A 7,962-nucleotide genomic window follows, 5' to 3' on the forward strand; every position below is an offset into this window, starting at 1 on the left:
TGCCAAGAAAACGCTAAATGTGATCTGGCTGATCAGGACTGAAACAACTGAATGAAGAGCAATTTCTTTGAAAAGAGGACCACTAGCAGGGGGAAAAGTCTTGGCTGACTTGCCGGAATATGCAGCTCTGGGTGGATTTGTTTGGCGAGCACAGAGCCAAAGTGAGGGTGAAATGTAAGTTTATAACACTAACAGAATACTCCAAACCTTTAACAGGAGTTGCACATGTTACCAAGACCTTTGATTGCTCCTGTAGATTTTTGAATCTTGTGTTTTTTAGCATTTGTGTACATGCACGTACATAATGTGTGGCGCAAAATCAATAGCCAACCTTTTGCTGATTTATATCATACACCCCTTAAGGTCCGACAAAATGAACTTTTAAGTGGGTTTCTCAAAGTCTCTGGAGATGTTTGAGTAAAGAGCTAAAGAGGACAAGAAAAATCCTGATTCTCTTCTGTTTCATGCATTGGTCCAAAGTAGAGTCCGTCAGTGGAGAGGACGAGTACTGCACCAGTCAAAGCCTGCCTTATCTTTTCAGAAACTTCCCCGAGTGCCAAATCTACGAATAGAAGCGTTCATTTATATTGAATGTGAATGTCTGCCTCTGGTGCCATGTGGGCTACAGATGGGATCCAAAGCTTAGGTGAGTTTAGGGGGATGCTTTTTTGGAAACTATTCCTCCCTAGCACAGAGGCACGTGCTTACTGTAGTATTTAGTATATGCCAAGATGCTCTTCCTACTGTGCCCCACAGCTTTTCAAGTACTTTCTGGCAACTTGCGAAACTAAATTTTTCTTTAATAAAATGCTTGCACGTTATTCTCTTTTGGTGTGTACATTTTCCCTTGAATCAAGAGCAGTAAGAAAAAAATCTTACCATTCACTGACAGGAATTCTGTCGGAAATTTATCTTCTCTTTTCATACAACTAGTTTTTGGTGCTTAAAGCTGTGCTGCTTCTGATTTGAAAGAATCACTCTGGATGGAGGATGCCTGTTGGAGGAGCAGAAGAGACAATTAGGACATTTTGATCGCAGTATTATCCAGTCTCTATCACCATCTTTCTCCCTACGTTTTCCTATGACGTTCTAAGACTCTTACTGATAATTATTTTTCAGTGAATTATCTCCACTGATTTAATTTAATAATATTTTATAAACAACCTGAAATTACAAAACTGAAAATGAAAAAAATTGTAGGTAAGAATAAAGACGCATTGATGTGCCCCAAATATTGTTCATCCCAACTTGTACCTTGTTATTGTTTTAGCAGATTTTGTACGTATTGCTTTGCTATAGTAAAACATTCTCAAATGGGTTTTAATGGAAAAAATGATTAGAGATTACATTTGGTATTTTTTGGTAATAATGAAAATGCTGGATTTTCTCTCATCTCTATCAGGAGGAAGCCTCTCTAAGCCCTTACTGGGAATGGACCTGCCCGTTTGTTCTCCAAGGCGATGGAGCACATGCTAGTCGGTTCTACGATGTCTGAAGCACTTTAAGTCTTGCCCAGGAGACACTCAGTGTTGGATTTCTGAAAGCCCGCATCATTCGGCATAGAGGCGTATACCATCAGGGAGTTAGCCAGCCTGCTTTCACTACGGTAATTGAGGAAAGGAAGAAAGCTCCCAAGTGATTGTTGTTCTGTCACCACCTGTGTCTTCTGCAGCAAGAGTAGCCTGGTGGTGTGAAGAGAGGGAGCGCCAAGAATCCCACAAACTCGAGACTGTCTATAAATATCGCCTTCACTATTTGTGCTTTAAAGTAAGCTTCATTTACGGAATGGACATGCTGCTAGAAGAAAATAAATCCGAACGGTATTGACTTTAGAGTAATAAACAAACAAGAGACACCTTGGACCAAAAGGTGTGACTAAGTTGTAGTGAGCTGCAAGTTGCACACTAGAAGAAAGTAAAAGATTAGTCAAGTTGCTTCTTTGTTCTTCCAGAGGTCTATGATGAGCAATTACAGAAATGCCGCCATCAAAATAGTGGCAGGTAGTATGTACGTTTTACTTTTACAATTAAACCATCCTCCTCTTTACTAGTAACTTCAATGGGAAAAGTTGGCACAAAGGGGTTCAGCAAAACGACAGTGGAAAACGACATGCATGAATGTTGACTGGAAGACTTCTTTATTGTTATATGGACAATTCATGCCACTATATCTTGAGCACTTAAAAAAAAGAGTTGGGAGACACTGCCCGGTAGAGAGATGCTAGAAGTGGAAGCAGAGAGACCAAGTAGGCGGTACAGTCCGTTTAAATACCCACTTTGTTCTTGGCCCAGGTGGGGATCTCAGGTGAGATTATAGGGCATTCTGGGAAGTGCCAAGGACTTCTGGGGACTGAAGTCTGGGGTTCAAATCTCCATTTTTGCAGTACCAAATAACATCATGAAAAATGAAACTAACATAACTAACAAAAATTGATTGATTTCTGTTGTATGAACCTTGTTCAAATCATTCTATGAAGAGTTGAGAAATTTTCCTTTAGAAGACAGAGTAAAAATGAGAAAATATTTTTACATTAAAGGAGTTCTCAATTTGTCTAACAAGATGTTGCTTTCCCCAAATGGGAACAGCACAATTATGCCATATGATTATGATGTCATTCGAGACCGATTTGGAAGGAAGGAAACAGGTAAAACAGAAAAAGTTTCTATTAAGATTTCTAAAGAACTATGTATCAAAATTTAGATTAAAAACATTCCCAAAGGGGGAAGGAGCCAAGATGGCAGAGTGGAAGCATGGAAAGCTTGAATCACTATGAGAATCCTTTCCAACAAACCTTGAAATAACCTCAAAAGGAATACCAGAGTGAAAGAACCGAGGAGATGGAATGAAGCAACTGTCATGTAGAGAACAACTTGAAAGGTAGGCAGAGAGGGTCTGATCCACTTGGGTGAGAGGCAACCTCAAAATGTACCAGCATAAGCCAATGGCAAGCCCCTCCATACCATGCCTACTGTTCCAGGTTCTGAACCTGGGCCCAATCCAACGCCAACAAGAGTCCAACCCCACACATATCCCTTAATGTTCCAAGCCCCAACCCAAGCCTGAGCCCTTGCATAGGACAGTCCATGGTATGCCTGACTGATTCAGGGCCAGAGGTAGACTCTGAGCTCCTGCCCAAGCTCAAACTGAGGCCAGAGGCCCCAGCACAAGACAGTCAACAAGGTGCCTAGCAGGTGTGAGCCCAAGGAAATGTCCCAAGACCTTGTCCGAGTCTGCAGGGAAGTCCTGAATTCTAGCACAGAGGAGTTCATGAGGCATGCCTGATCCACGTAAGCCCAGAGCAAGGTCAGAAGTCCCTGTCCAAGCCTGAAGTGAGGACTTGAACCCTAGCCCAAGGCAGTAGATGGCACACCTGGTCATTGTAAGCCCAGAGAGGCTTTTTGTCCTCTTTCCCACAAAAGCCAGGAAAGAATCACTAAGCTCCACCTTGACAGGGATATTGGGCAAGTCAAGCCAATTTTCTCCTTTTCCCTTGTTTGTAGACCTTTTCTTAATGGCAGATTTTTGCACCCAGATCTTGCAGGGCAACTGTAACTTCTGTAATCCAGAAGCCTTTGGTCTGATCTTAGATAAAAATACCTGCCTTATGCAAGAGAATAAGTTGGATCTCTTATTACTGATGTTTAAAGTGAATAATTTATCCCTGCTGTTCTCATAAGCCTTACAGCTTTTGACTGCCCCTGCAGTTCACCAATGATGTGAACTATTACTTTCACAAACCACAATTCTTTTGTAAGGGGGGGGGGGACTTCCAGTCTTCTTTAAAGGCCTCATTAACCTATCTCATTTTTCCTGACATTTTGGTTATTCACATTTTTCTAAGCCATTGTTTTACTATGATCAGTTGATGGGGAGGAGAGGAACTCACTGAGAACCTTTAGTTTTTCAAAGTAACCATTTTGGACAAACATTCAAAGAGCCATTTTTAATCCTGTTCAAGTAGCCTCCCAAACTGCTAGGAATTTGAACCACATATGCCAGCTTTCAACAAAGGAAATTGCAGTCTTAACCATCCCTTGTATTTTAGTGACTGCTCGTTTGAAAGAGTTTCTGCGGTCTCCGGCCCAACGAAACTGGAGGCGTTAGATCTGGATGTTAGCTATATATTGGTAGCATTGAACTCAAGTGTATAAAATGGGAATTTTTCAAGTGGAAATGATGGGCTGCCATTTTCTTAGGACTGTTGTGATTATCTCTCATTCTCGAATCACATCCCTTTGGTCCAGTTAGGAGAATGCTCGTCTGTCAGACTAACGGGCACAATGTCACAACTCCTTTACTTCTTACATTTTGGGACATTTGTTCTTTCCATGCAAGTAGAGCAGGTGAGCTTTTATGGTGGTGTATTTCATGAGGGATATGAGCACCTGTAGAGAGCATCAAATGCCCGAAATACTCTCCTACTTGGAATTTCTAGCAAATGGACATCTTTTTTGATTCTGCACTTCTTGTTCTTAATATTTAGGTGCTGCAAAACTGTTTTTACTTGGCAAGTTGCAGGGAACTAGCATATGGAATTAATTAGCCAAAGCTTTTTACCTCTTCAAGATCCCCTGATGACTTTGGAGAGTGCTTTATAGCTCAGATAATCGTGCTGTTTCCTCTAAGCCTATAAAGTAGAGACAGGATCCAATTTAACCAAATGGGTTGTGTTCTAAGAGACTGGAAGTCGTGTTTACAACCAGGAAGTCGTTTTTAGTAGAAATAATGTTGTAATGTTGTAAATGGTGCTTAGATCCTTAACCTGGATCCCAGAAATCGACTTAATCCAGAACAGAGCTGAACTGTGTGGTCTAATCGCCATTTATAAAAATGTGTCTATGGACAACCAAATTTGGGGTGCTAGTTTAGGGAGGCAAAAACATCATCTTTCTCAGCTACATCCCTAGCAGTGGTGATTCTCCTTTCCCATCTGAATTCTAAGCCTTGAATGGCGATTTCTAGAGCAAGAAATGCAGCAGAATGAGGTGGCAAATGATAGGGATGGAGTTTCCACTAAGAGAAAATTAGTCGTAGTCAGAAGTGTGGTTCTAAATAGCTGCAGGAGAATAATATTTTTCCTTCCCTTGTCTTCCTTCCCTAACTTCCTTGTCTCCTGATGTATCTTCTTGCTGTAAAGCCTAGAACTGGTGTAGAGGAGCTCTGGAAGGGACAGGAAGGAAAAGTAGCTTCCAAGAATGAGACTGGCTAGCAGGACAAAGTGTTCCTGCCTGTGGACTCCTTTGTATGTAAGGTAGAGGTACCCATGTCTGGCTGACTGTATATGTTTGTTGGGACTGCTTGGGTTTGGAAGATCCAAAGACTCTTGGCATCGTACTCGGTGGCTTCTAAACTGCATTAAGAAATTCATCTTGTATTTGTTTATTATGCCTTAAAACTTGTTTTTTAAATGCAGTTGGGGCCAATATTTTTTTCTAGAATTATGTCAAGAAACTTTGCGCTTATATTTCACTGTGTAATTTTGATGGGACATTTTCTTACTTTTGCAGGGCAGAAATGAGAATAACAGTTGCATTAAATCTGGCATTCATGTAGCAAAAAAAAAAGTATCTGTCTAAAACCATCTGCAAATATTATTTGTAATAGGAGTAAGTTCAAAGCTTTCCCATTAAGGTTAGGAAGAAAACAATTATGCTCATTATCACCAATACTAGTCAATATTTATTAACAATGGTAGCAACAATAAGAGAAGAAAAATAAATTGAAGCAATCAAAATGAGCACAAAGATAATAAAACTATCTCTTTTGCAGACAAGATGATGTTATTGGGGCAACTAACAATGCTAGCAAACTATCAGAATATAAAAGAAACCCAAATAAATCATCATAATTTCTATATATCACTAACAAAGCCCTCAAAAAAGAAATAGTAAAAGATAATTCACTTAAAATATCCAGAAATAGAATAAAATACCTGGGAGTATGCCAGCCAAAACAAACCTAGGAACTACGTAAAACACTTAAAAAAATAAAGTCATTCAAATAATTGAAGAAATATTAATGATTCATGGGTGGGCAGAACCAATATTATGAAAATCACAATCCTATCTAAACTAATCTACTTATTCAAAACCATCTAAATTAAATTATGAAAAATTATTATTCTTGAGATAGTAAAATAATAGTAATTTATTTGAAAGAAATTATCAAAGGAATTAATGAAAAAATTAAAGGAAAGAGTTCTAGTAGTTCCAGATTTTAAACTATATTACAAAATAATAATTGTTCAAAGTATCTGTTATTGGCTAAGAAATAGAAAGGTTGATCAGTGGAAAAGAATACACATACAACAAATAACAGTAAAGGTTTATAGTAAACTTGTGTTTGACAAAAGTAGAGATCTAAATTTTGGGGATAAGAATTCAGTATTTGGTAAAAATTGTTGGGAAAAATTGGAAAGCACTCTAATAGAAACTAGATATAGACCCGTATCTTATTTCCAAGATAAGATCACAGTGGATAGGTGACCTAGACATAAATGGAGATATTATTTGCAAATTAGATGAATAGGAAATATCTTACCTATGAGATTGGTGGATAAGAATAGAATTTATGAATAATCAGGAAATGGAGATTATTACAGGATGTAAAATAGATACATTTTGAATGTGCTAACTTACAAGCTTTTGTACAAATAAAGCTAGTGTAGCTAAGATTAGAAGGAAAGCATAGAAGTGTTCGAATTTATTTTCAGCTTTAAGGACCTGTGTTCTCTAAAAGTTAAAAATCAGTGAACGGGATGCCATTTGACTTTCATCCTGTGCTTGCCACCAAACACGTCTCTTGACCTCACATGCAGGTCTTATAGCTGGACATTCCTGCCCCCCGAGAGAAGTGGTTTTCCTCTCCTGAGGCATTTTCTTTGTGGTGGCTTATTTGATAGCCAACAAAAAAGGACAGATGTCATTCAGACTGTTGTTGCAAATGTTATTTAACTGGGAGTTATTATCTCCAAGCCCAAGTTCTTTCGGAGTATGCCCAATTGTCCTTCCTCCTGACATGGGTCACTGCTTCTAGAGGATCAGGGAGAAATTGATGACCTTTTTACTCAATTTTACAAATGCCCAAATCCTCAACCTTCTGATTCTAATATGTGTAGAAGACTTTATTTAGTTGGTTGGATTTGGGGAAAAGTATATGAGACGTTGGAAAGCTCTAGATCAGGCTGCTTCTGATTCACGCCAACATGGGCATATCTGCCACCAATGTCTGTGAGAGCAGAAGAGCCTTAAGGAAGTTGTTTACTTCAAAGAAAGAGATAACAAAAGGGCACTCAACGTCTGGAATGTGGGGAGCTTTTGAATAGAACAGTTAGAAAATGGCTTTTTTTAAGATTTTGATGAATTCTTACTATAAGAGGATATACATATTTTAGAAATGTACATATCAGGCTATTGGCTTTTCTCTGGACAATTTGCTTCCACAAAGAGTACTTACCTGTCCTGCCGTTATCCCTCCTCGCTACCCCACCCACCATTCCTCCTGTTATAACTTTTGGTTAAAAGCTTATGTGAGCCTACATACATTCATAGCTAATAATAGCCTGAGGAAACTGGAAGTAAAGTTTAGAATGTAATAAAACATGGCAGAGCACTGAGATGGAGTGTTCAAAACTACTCTTTTACTGTAGTGACGGGGATTACCTTATTTATGTTGTATCAATGAGCCCGTCGACCAGTGATAGAAAGGAAAGACTTTCCACTCGGGCAAATACGTTGTTCATGTCCCTGGTCAACAGCTTATTGACCTAAGGCACGACGCAAGGGGAATTCCCTGTCCTTGAGCCATTGGGCTTACTTAGGCTCTCAGCCCTTGCTAGCTTCAGGGTAGTCAAGTTCTACATTTGAAGGTGGCTGTCAAAGGTCCTAATCGTCGCCCCAGTCGGCACCTTAGAGACCTAAGAGTCTTTTCATCAGTGAAGGCAAATGTCCCTGCAGGGCTAGG

At 39.4% G+C, this 7,962-nt stretch overlaps 1 long non-coding RNA gene across 1 annotated transcript in view; it reads left to right on the top strand.

The window, feature by feature from the left end:
* The first annotated feature begins 1,333 nt into the window (after positions 1-1,333).
* Positions 1,334-7,962, top strand: part of LOC130455882 (uncharacterized) — a 100,145-nt gene continuing 93,516 nt past the window's right edge. The window contains exon 1 of the long non-coding RNA XR_008914087.1: positions 1,334-2,877. This is a non-coding gene — a long non-coding RNA (uncharacterized LOC130455882). The remainder of the gene's footprint in view (positions 2,878-7,962) is intronic.

The sequence above is a fragment of the Monodelphis domestica genome, chromosome 8 (genome assembly GCF_027887165.1).
Source record: "Monodelphis domestica isolate mMonDom1 chromosome 8, mMonDom1.pri, whole genome shotgun sequence".
Taxonomy (NCBI): Eukaryota; Metazoa; Chordata; class Mammalia; order Didelphimorphia; family Didelphidae; genus Monodelphis; species Monodelphis domestica.